This window comes from Podarcis bocagei, assembly GCF_964188305.1.
Source record: "Podarcis bocagei genome assembly, chromosome: 13".
Lineage (NCBI taxonomy): Eukaryota > Metazoa > Chordata > Lepidosauria > Squamata > Lacertidae > Podarcis > Podarcis bocagei.
In genome coordinates, this window is record NC_138138.1 from 16481269 (window position 1) to 16496957 (window position 15689).

General features: G+C 47.8%; 1 protein-coding gene across 6 annotated transcripts in view; it reads left to right on the forward strand.

Annotated features, from left to right (window-relative positions):
• Positions 1–15689, forward strand: part of LOC308571132 (la-related protein 6-like) — a 30199-nt gene that overhangs the window by 274 nt on the left and 14236 nt on the right. Inside the window, exons 1-4 of one of the 6 annotated variants that reach the window (XR_014001282.1) lie at positions 1703–3845; positions 5351–5449; positions 5750–5850; positions 7656–8037. The exons of 2 other annotated variants lie outside the window; for them this stretch is intronic. The gene's annotated coding sequence lies outside the window, so the exon portion shown is untranslated. Of the gene's footprint in view, positions 1–1695; positions 5450–5749; positions 5993–6386; positions 6744–7655; positions 8038–15689 lie in introns of those variants that run through there. 3 more of the 6 variants (XR_014001281.1, XR_014001283.1, XM_081166549.1) reach the window with 3 other exon arrangements.

Here is a 15689-nt window from a genome sequence, read left to right on the forward strand (position 1 = left end):
CTTGCAAAAGGCACTTATAAAAAAAGGTTTTATCACAATCGGGGCCACTGGGTCAGTTCACAAATAATAGGCTGTAGCAAGCACCCTGCACAACAGCAAAGGATATGAGATTCTCAGTTTTTAATTTTAAAAGTTTCTAGTCTTCATGGGTACAAGTGTAGGCTTACAAAGATTACGATGGCAATGCCATAAATTCCATTGAACAAGATTGACTGACTCACATTGTAACCTGCCCCCATCTCCAAATATCTCATTTTATTTTATTTTTATTAATTTTTATTTATATACCACCCTATGCCCAGGGGTCTCAGGGCAGTTCACTGAATAAAATCAAGATATAAAACCACAAAATACATAATAAAAACAACAACCCAATAGCTGCCCCCAAAAACCACATATTAGAGGGGCATAGGATTTAAATCAGATCAACCAAAGGCCTGGTTAAAAAGGAATGTTGCTCATGAATGCTTTTGTTCGTTTGCACAACAGGAAAAGGCAAAAACTGGAAGCTGGGCAGTAGTACTCTGTCTGCTTATAGGTAAAGTAAAGGTAAAGGGGCCCCTGACCGTTAGGTCCAGTCATGACCGACTCTGGGGTTGTGGCGCTCATCTCGCTTTATTGGCCGAGGGAGCCGGCGTACAGCTTCTGGGTCATGTGGCCAGCATGACTAAGCCACTTCTGGCGAACCACAGCAGCGCACGGAAACACACTTTACTTTCCCGCCGGAGCGGTACCTATTTATCTACTTGCACATGCTTTCAAACTGCCAGGTTGGCAGGAGCAGGGACCGAGCAACGGGGATTCAAACGCGGTGATTCGAACCGCCGACCTTCTGATCGGCAAGCCCTAGGCTCTGTGGTTTAGACCACAGGGCCACCCCTGCTTATAGGTAGCTAGAGATAAACATGTAGAGACGATACCCCACCTTGCAGCCAGCAAAGCGGGCTCTGTAAACTGCAGGAGACCTGAGGAAGGCTGTGCCACGTGCTCAGGTTTGAGCACATCGCCGAACAGTTGGCCCGTTCTCTTCTGGTTGCAGATTCCCATACTTACAGGCCGTGCTGCACTTAATCGCTGCGTTATCAGGGGTTGCAGCGTGGAGCGTTTTCCACCCCTGCCAAACGCATTAGCACAACAGCAGCTTTTTGCCTTGCGCTGAAATAAACATTGTAGTGTCACGTAGGAGTCGCTATCTGGGCCCCATTCCTTTATAATCCCATATTTGATTCTTGCTCCATTCAAACTGATATCAACAGTGTTTGATTTGGTTCAAGCAGATTAAAAACGGCTCCAAAATAGCCAGGGTAAACACTCAACTAAGCTGCGGTTTCTTCACTCTACTCCTTTCCCCCCACTCTGGCATTCCTTGCCTACCCTTTTCCTCTTCAAACTGAAGTGCCTTTCCTTCCCTCTTTGGAAAAGTCAGCTGCTGCGTTTAAGAGGAGATCTATAGTTGAGCAGTTTCCTAGGCATCTGTAGATCTGCTGTTATGTCATATTTTTTTCTTTTTAAGGTAGAATTCCAAGAGAGTTTGTGTACGCGTGTTTTTTGTTTAAATAGGCATTTATTGTATTTTTTGCTCCATAAGGCGCACCTGGTTTTTAGATGGGGAAATCAAGAAAAAAGACCTTATCCCCAGCCCCAAAGAGCAAAGAAGCCAGGATGGATCCTGCTCGCTGCCTTGGCTTTTGGAGAGGTTGCGCAAGGCTTCCTTGGCTAAAGAGGAGGGGCTGCGCGCAGCTATGGCAATACCCCCACCTCCTGCAAAAGCCCACAGGAGCCATGCATCCTTTAAGGAGCACGCGGCTCCTGCGGGCTTTTCTATGAGGAGGGAGAAGGGACTGACTGGCCGCGTCAGTCCCTTCTCCCTCCTGGGGAAAAGCCCGCAGGAGCCGCACGGAGCTTGTGTGCGGCTCTTTGGGGGCTTTTCCTGCCTGCCTCCCCCCTGCACTCGCTCCATAAGACACACACACATTTCCCCTTACTTTTTAGGAGGGAAAAAGTGCGTCTTATGGAGCAAAAAATACGGTAACTCTTTTAGGTTTCAGGGAGATGCAGGAGGGACATCATGAGAGCAAATGATCAATTAGCACTAATTAATCAGAGCCCAGCAATCTGGCCTTCTCAGCTTGGATGCCAAACATCCTAAGCAAGAAAAGCAGAAGTCTCTCTTCTTTGGAAGCACCCAGTTCCATGCATTCCTTCTTTCCCAACCCCTGGTTACGTGCAACTGAGTAAAAGTGGCTGTTACAGTGATGTTATAGAGCCATGGTTCCCAATTGGTGGTCCACGGACCCCAGGGGTTTCACATACCCCCCCTAGGGGGGGGCAGGGTCCGGGGCACCATTTACGTGACAAAAACTACCACAGAGATATCAGCATTTTCAAAAGTAGGAGGTCTGTGGCTTGGCTTTTGAAAAAACGGGGGATCTACAATACTTGGATAATTGGGAACCACTGTTATATGTTCATGAACATTCACAGCGTTGAGAGTTATAATCCGGAGTGACTTCGTTCAAGTGCATCAAAAGAACATGAGTGGAGGTGGGGAAAAAAAATCTTTTCAAAGCCTTATGATGGGAAAGAAAATGACTTAAATTCTAATCTGCACCCAGTGGAATTATGTGTGCCTGGAGTGAGAAAGGGGTCTAGTGGCCACAAAGCCCAGCGCCGTAACTCCCCCTTACCCACCCTAAACTCTCCTAATCTGCTTAATACAATCCACGACTACGATGCTCCGCAGGCCCCAAGGTAGAGGTGCTACAGAAAGTATCCCCGCAAAGCAAATGGTAACAGGTGGCTCAAGTGAGTGAGCCATTCCTTTCCACACTTCAGCCAATGGCAACCATCCACCCAAGTTGGCAAGTGGCCAATGTGACAGTCTTTCTAGCCAGTTATCCCAAGGAACGTGCTGGAGAGATGCTTCCTTGAGCTGGCGGAACCACAGTTCAGACGCCAGGTTTGAAATTCCAGCATATCCTTAGTGGAAGTATCTGGTCCCGGCTTGCTCCTAATAATCTTAATTCTATAGGTGCTGCAGGGATTTCTGGGAGCAAAGAGAAGCGATCCATAGGGCAAGTGGTTAATTATTTCCCTGTTTGGCACTGTGCCGTCGGCCTTCCAGGCCGTTGACGCCATGGAACCAAAGTTTATCGTGTGTAGTTTTAGGTTCAAGGGATTGGGAGCACAAAAGCGGGGGACACCTTTCTCTTTATGCTGGCTAAACACACTTGTGTTGGAGATAAAACTTCCCCGTGTTATCTTGTTTCCTCTTCAATCGACTTGCTGCCGCCGCCCCACCAAGAGATGTTTAAGAGCCCTGAAGTCTTTTTGCAAGCAAGGCTCTCCCTCTAGTGGTGGTAAATGCATTTTTCACCTTTTAAAGATGTTCAGGTTTTCCCTCTCCACTTCCAACCAAAGGAATTTTAAGCAAACTGTAGCCCCTATCCCATGGGTAGGCAAACTAAGGCCCATGGGCTGGATCTGTCCCAATTGCCTTCTAAATCCGGCCCGCAGACGGTCTGGGAATCAGTGTGTTTTTACATGAGTAGCATGTGTCCTTTTATTTAAAATGCATCTCTGGGTTATTTGTGGAGCCTGCCTGGTGTTTTTACATGCGTGGAATGTGTGCTTTTATTTAAAATCTCTGGGTTATTTGTGGGGCATGGGAATTCGTTCATTTTTTCTTCTTCAAAAAATAGTCCGTCCCCCGACTAGATCTGAGGGACAGTGGACTGGCCCTCTGCTGAAGAAGTTTGCTGATCCCTGGTGTAAACAGTGGTACCTTGGTACTCAAACAGCTTGGCTCCCGAACAAATCTGATCCCAAATGCCACAAACCCAGAAGTAAGTGTTCCGGTTTGCAAACGTTTTTCAGAAGCCGGACGTCCGACGCAGCTTCCGCAGCTTCCTGTTGAGTGCAGGAAGCTCCTGCAGCCAACCAGAAGCCGTGCCTTGGTTTTCAAACCGTTTTGGGAGTTGAACAGACTCCCGGAAAGGTTTAAGTTCGAGAACCAAGGTACGACTATTAAAATACACAAGAGTGGCAATTTGGAAAGGGTCTGGCCCCCTGTTCTCAGATACTTCTGGGAAAAGCAGCCAGATTCTAAATGCACATGTGCGATTCAGGTAAACTCTACATGTGTATTTATATTGGACATCCATCCTGGAGCACAGCACTTCAAATGAGAAGTAGCCTTGAGGAGCCTTGCTTTGTAGGAAGATAATAGTAATAATAATAATAATAATTTATTTATACCTCGCCCATCTGGCTGGGTTTCCCTAGCTACTCTGGGCAGCTCCCAATGGAATATTAATATTAATGATTATAATAAAGTGATAAAACATCAAACATTTGAAAAAATGGCTTCTCTTAGGGCTTTGGTGCATTCAGTTTCTTGAAATGGGTAAAATGTAATCGTCTTGCCGGATCTGACCAATGGGTTCTTCTAGCAGCCAGGCATGTTAGCCAAACAATGAGAATCTCGCATGTGGGTCATGGCGGTGATGACTGCGCCTTTCTGTTTGCTCCCAACGTATTGTTGCCGGAGGCTGCTGTCTGTGGATACGAAGGTTCTGCATGGGTGTTGATAAGCCAGGACAGTTATCGGCATAAGCCTGCTTCCTGTGAATTTGATTCATTCGGTTCTGGGACGAGATGGCTTCATTTCCCTGACTTTCCTGAAGAGCCCAGGAGAGGGCAGTCAGGTTCTAGTTGTGTTGGCCCATGTTTGCTGCAAGAGTATTTAGGAGAGCTAATGACTCCTGCTGTGTTGGCCTCTTTGAGCAAGATTTTGTCCAGGGGTGACTCACAGTTGTCATTCCCAGGATTAAGAAAAGCCAAGTTTCTTTCTCTTTTTTACAGTTTCCCCATGAGCCCAGCAGGAATGGCTCCCTTAACAATGAAATAGAAAAAAGCCAAGTGATCAAATAATTGTCCTGAAATCAATAGTACGTGTGGCTCTTCATATGCCCTTGCCTTATACTGATTGGTGGCCCCTGTAGCCTTGTAGTGCACAGTCTCGGGCACAAATCAATCCCAGCTCTTCATTTTTTAAAGGAAAATGTTTGGGGATGAACCTGGGACTTTGTACAAGAAAGGGCCGTATTTCATCACTGAGCTATGGCTCTTCCATTTCATAAAATCTAGTTGGAAGGGACCCCAGTGGTCATCTAGTCCAACCCCATGCAAAGCAGGAATCTCAGCTAAAACATCCATGACAGATGGCCACACAACCTCTGCTTAGAAACCTCCAAGGAAGAAGAGTGCACAACCTCCGTCGGGAGTCTGTTCCGCTGCCGAACACCTGAATGACCACCCAGGCTTGTCTGAAACTCACATTTATCTTCAGGCTTGGTAGAGGACCTCCAAAATTAAATGAGTGGAACATGGGGCCCTTTCAGTGATGGCATCTTGCATCTGAGAAGCTTGCTTGGCACAAAGTTCAATGGTACGTCAGCACTGGAAGACTTTCCTTTTTTTAATCCAGGCTTTCCAGTTTATTTCTTTCACAGGCTTCATGCTTGCAGAGTTTTTAAGCTACATTTTTAAAATATTCTTAGTTATATTTTGATTTTTATTGTACTTCAGATGTGAACCATGCTGGGAATGTTAATGGAAGGGAAGGCACATATTCCCCCCCCCCAAAAAAAATAAGCAAGTTCTTTAGACTGAGTTTGTCTTGACCAGCTAAGGGAGCCTGACCCATTGTGATCCTACTATGAACGTCACCTCTCCTCTTCCTCAACAGTGGCAGCTGACATTCCTCACACAAGACACAGCTTTCACTGCTGTGAAACCAGCGTCAGGGCAGAGCCTTCAGAGCTTTCTTCAATGCAGCATATCTCTAAGGTTTGCCTACCGTCCTCTAGATCATTCGATGCTAGGTGGGGTTTTTTGGGTCTATGTGTAAAGTCCTGGTGTCCAGCTAGATTTGCTGGAGGTTCCCTTTTAGTGGGTATTGTGAAGACTCAGATCATGGATGCTTGCAAAGGTAGGGCCATAGAGATCTAGTAAAGGTAAAGGGACTCCTGACCATTAGGTCCAGTCGTGCCCGGCTCTGGGGTTGCGGCGCTCATCTCGCTTTATTGGCCAAGGGAGGCGGCGTACATCTTCCGGGTCATGTGGCCAGCATGATTAAGCCGCTTCTGGCGAACCAGAGCAGCGCACGGAATCACCGTTTACCTTCCCGCCGGAGCGGTCCCTATTTATCTACTTGCACTTGTGCTTTCGAACTGCTAGGTTGGCAGGAGCAGGGCAGGGACCGAGTAATGGGAGCTCACCCCATCACGGGGATTCAAACCACTGACCTTCTGATCGGCAAGTCCTAGGCTCTGTGGTTTAACCCACAGCGCCACCCACGTCCCTTTGCAAGGATGCTTGCAAAGGTAGGGCCATAGAGATCTAGAACAACAGGCAATTGATGTTTGAAATAAATATTGCAACTTGCCAGTGGCCTCTCTTCCTGTGCTAAGGTCCCTCCAAAAAATATTATCTTGGGGAGTCGCAGCTGTAGAGGCGGCTTTTTTGAGTTGCTCCCAGGCCCTGGTGAAGCATGTGCCCCTGTCGTGGGTTAACTCTGGGGCTTCTAGTCCCAGCAGCCCTTGCAGGAAAATGATGCAATGGGATTCCCACTGAGAAGACCTCAAAGTCATCTCATCAGAAATCATATGTGCAGCATCACTGTTCTGACGTGGGTGCTGGGACTATAAATTCCAGTCCAATCCCCGGTGTGGAAAGATGGTCCATGACATGGGTAGGCAAACTAAGGCCCGGGGGCCAGATCTGGCCCACTCGCCTTCTAAATACGGCCCATGGACGGTCCGGGAATCCGCGCATTTGTACATGAATAGAATGTGCCCTTTTATTTATTTATTTTATTTTATTTAAAATGCATCTCTGGGTTATTTGGCCTGGTGTTTTTACATGAGTAGAATGTGTGCTTTTATTTAAAATGCATCTCTGGGTTACTTGTGGGGCATAGATATTCGTTAATTCCCCCCCCAAAAAAAATATAGTCTGGCCCCCCACAAGGTCTGAGGGACAGTGGACCGGCCCCGTTCTGAAAAAGTTTGCTGACTTCTTGTCCATGAGGGCTGGCTAGCACCCCTCCCTTCTCTCTGCCCCACAGAAAGTTTCTGGAAATCTGGGGGGGGGGGCAGCAGGGCCTTTGTGAGCATTTGCTAGGAACCCAGTCAAAGGCTCAGACTCTTTTGGGGAGAGCAAAAGAGGACAAGTGGGGAGAATACATGCTTCAACTTCTCCCTAACATCTCTGGGTGGGGAGTTCTCCTGCTTAAGGTTGCTGGAGAATCTGCTGCCAGTCTGAGCAGGGCAGAATCAGGCTTGAAGAATCTGTGCCCTGACTCGCTATAAGGATGCTGGTTATTTTCTGCCCCCCAGCCCCAGTAAGCGAAGGGAAATGTGTGGGGGGGCATGGTTAGGGGGCTTTAAAGGCCCCTTTTGGTCAATTGAGGGGTATATGACTAATGGCCAAAAAGGTTGTGGGCTGGATTTAGCCCACGGGCCACCAGTAGCCCTAAGCAGATGATGCAAAGCATTTGGGTGGGTATGAAAAAAGGCCAATAAAGGGAAGCTTAACTAGCAAGGCAAGGGAATGCGTGGATGGTTGATAATGAACCCTTTTGTCTTGCAAAGATGCCAAGGCAGCTGCTAGCTGGCTCCGATGCAAAACCCCAGACTGGAGGAAGAGCCTGCATCTGACTCATCTAGACAAACTGTAATTAGCAAAGTCCACGGTGGGCTTGGAGCAGCGCCTGCCTCCCTCCCTCCCTCCCCTCTCTCTCCCAGAGCTGCGTGGGCTGCAGTCCCGTTGAGAGCGAGGTGGAAGGTGTCTCATTTCAGCACCTGGACAGCTCCCAATTCCCATCTGATGCTGAGAGCGTGCCTCGCGGGGGACTGGCGGAAATGCACTTTCGGGATGGAGCTGGAAGCTTTTCCTTTTTAGGAAGCACATTGTCAAGTAAAACAATAAAAATACTTAACTAGTTGGCCAATCATGTCGGTTCTGCTCCCCCCCCCCAAAAAAAATCCTGGGTATGCCCCTGGGAGCAGACAATATTTTGTCCTTTTTTAAAAAAAATAAAAATTGGAGGGGCCTTCGGGATTTGAGAAGAAAATTCTCCTCCGCTTCTTTCCTCAGTCCCCCCCACCCCCCTTTCTTTGTGCTGTGTTCCTGGGAGATGCCGGGCTGCTGAAGAAGCCTTATCACAGCTCCCTCCATGAGAAGGGCAAGCATTCCTGAAAGACAAGACTAGCACCCTGCTAGTTGAGTACAGTGGTACCTCTGGTTGTGAACGGGATCCGTTCCAGAGGCCCATTCGCAACATGAAAAAAGCGCAACCTGAAGTGCCATATCTGTGCAGGTGCACTGCGTGATTTGGTGCTTGTGCGCATGCGAGCATGCGCGAGCGGCAAAACCCGGAAGTAACCCTTTCCAGTACTTCCAGGTTGCCACGGGACGTAGCCTGAAAGAACGTAACATGAAGCAAACATAACATGAGGTATGACTATACACATCTTTCCCTGTGTTGCACAGACAGTCTCAGGCAGCTGGCTTAAGGTGTTGCGAAAGGGCGGCAATCGGTTATTTAGGAACACAGGACTCTCTCCTGCTTCCTCTAGCTCCGAATTCTCTATGCAGACTGGAAGCTGCTGTCCAAGGTTTCAGACAGCAGCCCTAACCTGGAGATGCCAGGGACTGAATCATAGAATCATGGCGCTGGAACGGACCCCCAAGGGTCATCTAGTCCAACCCTCTGCAATGCACCCGGGATCTTCTGCATGCAAAGGAGATGCCCCACCTCTGAGCCACAGCCCCTCCTCTATTGAAAAGGATGCGGGGATTCTTCCACAAGAGGGAATGGCATGCCTTTTGAAGCACCTGCAGCCCTTATCCATTTATAACTTACAGTGGGGGCCACACCCATTGGCCCTGACCCCATGTCCTCTCTCAGCTGCTTGTCCATTCTTTGATAGCCCCTTGTCAGGGTCTGGGCAGAGGAGGGGGAGGAATGGTGGATACCACCACCTCAGCCTGAACCTGCCAGAGAAGAGGGAGACAGTATAGATTTAGAACAGGGGTTGGCAGACGGTCATAATTCAGAGGCTGCAGAAGGGAGAAGCTGGGAAATACAGTGGTGCCCCGCAAGACGAATGCCTCGCAAGATGGAAAACCCACTAGACAAAAGGGTTTTCCATTTTTGAGCTGCTTCACAAGACGAATTTCCCTATGGGCTTGCTTCGCAAGACGAAAACGTCTTGCGAGTGTTCCGATTTTTTTCCGCTTCCCCCCCTTTTTCTAAGCCGGTAAGCCGCTAATAGCCTTTTAGCCGCTAAGCCTTTAATAGCCGCTAATCCGCTAAACCGCTAATAGCGCTAAGCCGCTAATAGGGTTGCTTCACAAGACGAAAAAACCGCTAGACGAAGAGACTCGCGGAACGGATTATTTTTGTCTTGCGAGCCACCACTGTATTGGAAGAAGGAGCACCAGGGGAGAGACAGCTGACTGACTCGTTGTCCTTAGAAAGCATGCCAGACCCCTCCTCTCCCAGAACATGGTGGGAATTGAAAGTAGGAGAACAGAAAACGCAGAGGCAGAAGGCACAGATCAGCCACCATAGGAATGACATATAATAGGAGAGACTGAGGGGGTGGGTCTTTACTCAGAGCAATGCCATTACTGCAAGAGAGGCCTCTCTCTGTGAATATGGAATAAAAGACTTGGTAAGAACTCTTCTTGTTTATTTAATTATTGGCTGCCCACTGCGGGAGGGATCGGATTCCCTGAAGCCTGACACCTCTCAACTCTTCCTTTCACATCACCCGTTTCAATAGACAGCTGCCTTAGACGGAGTCAGACCATCAGTCCACTGACCTTAGCATTGTCCACACTGACTGGCAGTAGCTCTCCAGTGTTTCAGACACGCATTTCTCCCAGCCATGCCGGGAGACGCCAGGAGTCAAACCTGGGACCTTCTGCATGCAAAGGAGATGCTCAGCCACTGAGCTGTGACCCTTCCCCACACTATTAACGCTTGTATTTTTATTTTATTTTTTTGCTCTCAGAAAGAGCCGTTTGTAGAATGATCTGCCTCAGGTGCCAAAATAACTTGGCCAGCCTTGAGTTCTATGTACCTTGCTTTGTGTGCCAAGGATGTGGGTGGTGCTGTGGTCTAAACCACTGAGCCTCTTGGGCTTGCCAATCAGGTCAGCAGTTCGAATCCCCACAACGGGGTGAGGTCCCGTTGCTCCATCCCAGCTCCTGCCAACCTAGCAGTTTGAAAGCACGCCAGTGCAAGTAGATAAATAGGTACCACTGCGACGGGAAGGTAAATGGCATTTCCATGTGCTCTGGTTTGCGTCATGGTGTCCCGTTGTGCCAGACCAGAAGCGGTTTAGTCATGCTGGCCACATGATCCAGAAAGCTGTCTGTGGACAAACGCCGGCTCCCTCAGCCTGAAAAGTGAGATGAGCACCGCAACCCCATAGTTGCCTTTGACTGGACTTAACCGTCCAGGGGTCCTTTACCTTTTTTTTTTTTTTACCAAGCTAAATGTTATGGGCCATCCCTCCACATTGCTGCTGAAGAGTAGCGGCCGCATCTTCTGTTCACAAAGCATATTCCAGATACAGTGTGTTTTAAGGGATGGCATCCAATTTCGTTGCACTTTGTACAATGTTGCACTTGTGTAATGACAATAAAGAATCTATTCTATTCTATTCTATTCTATTTGTGTGTGTTTTCCCGGAGAATGTTTCCCAGAATTCTCCGCAGTGGCTTTGGTGGTAAACAAGTCCATACGAAGCCGGAATGTTTGAAAGCCACTTTCTAAGGATAAAAGCTTTTATTAAAGGGCTTTATCCGTCTAATTGCTCTGTGCTAGGGCTAATGGTGCCAGCTGCTTCATAAATAATCAAATGTTGGTTAAAAGTGATACGGATTGATTTATGGGCATATTGTGATTACACGTCTGATTCCCCCCTTTGTGGGCATGAGAGGTGCTTTCGTTTTGTGAGAACTTCCTCTGAGGCACCACAAAGGCAACTATGGGGGAAAAGGATGGTGGCATAAAGTTGATTCAAAGCCTCGCTGAGATAGCATCCATTAAATCTCAGTGCCTATCTGATCGTCATATTTGAGGCGGGAAAGAAGGCCGTCCCCACTTATACATGTAGGATTGGTTAGGGACAGTGGCGTGTATTTCATAGGTGAACAAGGCCAGAGGCATGAGCTTTCAAGGCGATGGGGGGCTGACATGGTGTGTGTGACATCATGCCTCCCTCACTAAGCCAGGCAGAAGCCAGGCCTCTGACAGGATGCCTCCTTCCCAAAGCCTTTGATTCCCAGGCATCTCTTAAAGGCCTTTTTACGCTGACAGGACTTTGCTTATTTGACTGGTGCTTATTTGAATTATTTTTAATGGCGCTTCACGTTTCCCAGTTGTACGTTGCCCTGGCAGCTTGTACAGTGCTACCTCAGGTTAAGAACTTAATTTGTTCTGGAGGTCCGTTCTTAACCCGAGGTACTACTTTAGCTAATGGGGCCTCCCGCTGCCGCACGATTTCTGTTCTCATCCTGAGGTAAAGTTCTTAACCCGAGGTACTATTTCTGGGTTAGCGGAGTCTGAAACCTGAAGCGCCTGTAACCTGAAGCATCTGTAACCCGAGGTACTACTGTAGTATGGGAAGAACAAAGGGAAGGAAGGGAAGAAAAGATGGCGGCCTGCATCTGCGAAGGAGGCGTAATAGCTTCAGGGTATCTAGGCTTTGTGCCTCCCTGTCTCCCTCAGAGAGGAGGGAGGTATTCTGCACAGTTACCTAGAAAATTAGCTTGACTGACATTATGCTGCGCGTTCTCTCGCTTAAAAAACAACCCAATGACAATAACAAGAGAAAGATGGCAAAGAGCCCTTTCTGAAGCCCTGTCAGTGTCAGCAGGGTGCCTTGGAATCCGGGTGCCTCATTAGGTGGCACTGGCAGCCCAGGGTGCCTCACCCTTGCTGCAGCTGTGCCTGTCTGCAGGTTTCCCTAATGAGGCCAGCCGTGTCTAGCAATCCTTTGAGGCCTGCTGCCTTGGGCGGGGGGCGCAGAGTGGGGAGCTGCCTTCAGCACTGAGTTTGCAAACGGGAGAGCAGTCAGTCGCTGCCTACCTTTTGATTAGTGCCTTGAGGTAGTGGAGAACTTTGAAAAAGCGACCTAGGAAGGGAAGGATCCCAGGCAGACACACATAGCTCCCTTGTTAGTTTCTTCTGGCAGAGGAGGGAAAGGCTGACAGGCCTCGTTTGTTTTATTTGGCTTTGAAACCCACATCCAGGCACAAACAGCGGGGAACAGCATGGGCCCGCTTAATTTCTAAGTGGTAGGTGCTCATATTCTGTTTTGCTATCAGTTTTGCTTTGGAATTCCAAGAAAACAGCAGCAGCAGCAACAACAACAACAGACACATTGCTGAAACCAGTGGTTAAAATCAGTGTGGCTTTGAGAGGTTCTTTCTGCCATCTTGATTCAATACAAATTCTATGCAAACACAGGCAGAAACCTACTTCTCAATCTCGGGAACCATCATGCCGAATTTGGTTATGCTATCTTAAGAGCAGTCACAAAATTAAAAGACGCCTGCTTCTTGGGAGAAAAGCAATGACAAACCTAGACAGCATCTTAAAAAGCAGAGACATCACCTTGCCAACAAAGGTCCGTATACGGTAGTTAAAGCTATGATTTTCCAAGTAGTGATGTATGGAAGTGAGAGCTGGACCATAAAGAAGGCTGATCGCCGAAGAACGGATGCTTTTGAATTATGGTGGTGGAGGAGACTCTTGAGAGTCCCATGGACTGCAAGAAGATCAAACCTCTCCATTCTTAAGGAAATCAGCCCTGAGTGCTCACTGGAAGGACAGATCGTGAAGCTGAGGCTCCAATACTTTGGCTACCTCATGAGAAGAGAAGACTCCATGGAAAAGACCCTGATGTTGGGAAAGATGGAGGGCACAAGGAGAAGGGGACGACAGAGGATGAAGTGGTTGGGCAGTGTTCTCAAAGCTCCCAGCATGAGTTTGACCAAGCTGCGGGAGGCAGTGGAAGACAGGAGTGCCTGGCATGCTCTGGTCCATGGGGTCATGAAGAGTTGGACACGACTGAATGACTAAAGAACAACAGCATCTTAAGAGTGAATAAAACAAGCGTGTTTCCAAGCTATGTTGAAGAACATGTAGGTTGTTGTTGGTTTTATGGTACACTGCCCAGATATCTTACTATTATTGGGCAGTGTATGCTGTAAATTCAAGTATGAACCTAGCCCTGATGCTCGGGGGGGTGGGGTGGGCAGTGTTGTCTAAGGCTCCCATTGTGCATTCATTTCTCCCCCACTAAAAAAAACCCCTCCAAATAAAACCAAACAATGCTGCAAGGCCAGCCCCTAGACCACTGGCACTTAGCCAGGCTCCTAACCATTAAAGGAGTGCGAACGCTGCCATTAAACAGTGGCGGTATGTTTTTGGTTGAAAGTGGAATGCCTCTCAAATGGCAGCAAGCACACTCACAAGTGTGTGTACTCGGTGGACAGCATCGATGACAGTCTTGACATGTGACGAAAACAGACCTAGTAAAGTTTGGGAAAGCCACCTCCTATTTCCCTTTGTAGTGCAATAGCATTGGGTAGAAGAGAGCTGTGTGTGTGTGTGTGTGTGTGTGTGTGTATCTCAGGAGTGTCACAGCCTGGTGGCAGCTTGTGCCGTACGCATTTGCCGTTCTTCCTGTGAGCTGTCCAATTACTGCAGCTCTGGGAAGCAGAAGTCGCATTTAAAATAACACCTGGTAGCCAAGGTGGAATTATAAGCACGACATGCTTGTTACGCCAAAAAGGTCTGTGTTTAACAGCAGCCCAGCATCACCCCAGCGAGGCGGTCAGTTCAGAGCTACAAAAGGTCCCGCTTGAACACTTTTTTGTGTTCTGAACCTCTTTTCCTCATCTTCTCTGTTCTTCCTCCCACCATTTTGGCATATTCTCTCTCTCTCTCTCTCTCTCTCTCTCTCACCCCCACACACCCCCCCCCCACACACACCCACACACCCACCCACACCCCATCCCAGACATTAGGCTGCACTGGAGTCTCTTAGCAAAACAAAGTATGACTCCTCACCCAGCCCTCCACTCTGTTCTAGGTATTGTGGGGTTGGAGTAGCAGAATGTCACTGTAGGAACGGACTCATTTTTAGAATTTGGAATTGGAACGTGGAGGGCCAGTTGCTGTCAGGAGCTCGGCCTGTACTTGAGTAGGACCCTGGCAGAGACACATGCCCGACTGGCATGTTCTCTCCCTCCTGGTCTTTCGTTTGGGAGCTTCAAAAGCTTTCTCCAGCCTGAACATCACAGCGACCGATGCCAACCGACACCAGCACACTTAGGGATCTGCAGAGTTTGGGCATCATGCATAACAGACCTCAGCAACTCAGCATTTTGGCTAATCTACTTTATTTACATATAAACACACACGGAGCACCACAACATGGCTCCCTTTCTCCCTAGCATCAGACAGCAAAAAGAAAAAGAGCAAAGGACAATAGTCCCACTTCACGAAACACAGTAACACAAACATCCTGACTCCGTCACTTCCCACTCTGTGGAGTCAAAACATATACTGTCATGTGGTAGACAAAAATCCCATGACTGCAATCATGGAGCAGGAATTCTAACAGTCGCTACCAAGGTTAGGGGTGGGGCTGTTAGGATATTTCCATTCCACCTTAAAAGGGAGCAGGATGCTTGTGTCACAGCCTGCGTATTTCCTGTTCACAGGATGTTTATGTTGCTATTGATTTCGTTTCTCTCTCTGTCTGAGACACTGACGCAGGCAGTCATGTCTTTCTTTGTTCTGATCAACGCTGAATAAAGCTTGTAAATAATGCTCTCCTGAGTGCAACTTTTGGCTGTGCATTATCTGCTGATAGAGTGTGCATGAGCTCTAGAAGAAACTCATGTCGCTAATTGCTGATACTGCATGACTACGGGAGATCGATGGATCGTCTGGCAAACAGCTTGGGGCCATGATGGACTTTATCTCCCTGGCAGTATCCCAACAGGGGCAGTGATTGGATTCAGTTTGCCTTTAAAGCTGACCCTTTCAAATCCACCCTTCCTGGAACAATGTGAGAACCAAAACACAGCCATCTTTCAATGTTTGCGCTTATCCACATTTAGGAATGCATTTCTCTGACAGAAAGCGATGTTTACAAAATTGCATATATTAAGTGAAAGTGTGCCCCCCCCAATGAATATATTAGTGAAAATAACATACAGAAATGCATTCAGGAGAAATCGCAAAAATGCGTACATTTAGAAACTGTATAGAAGAATGTGTCGATTAGGAGAAAGTCACATTAAAATGCTGAAGTTTTTTTAAAAACACAAATTGCTCCAGAAATGTGGAGAACAGAATTTAAGATTGGAAAAATGATAAACGGAAAAAAATCTTTCCACCCCTAATCAAGATGGATCTCAGGAAGAATCATAGGGTTTTCTTGCAACTTGAATCCTTTGGTTCGGGCCCTGGCCTCCAGAGCAGGAGAAATTGTGTTCACCTGTTTCTTTTCTTTCCAGAAACTTGAATGAAGGAAAATGCAGCCCAGCAGGTGCATTGCTTAGGGAACTTAAGCATGACCAAAGATTAATAA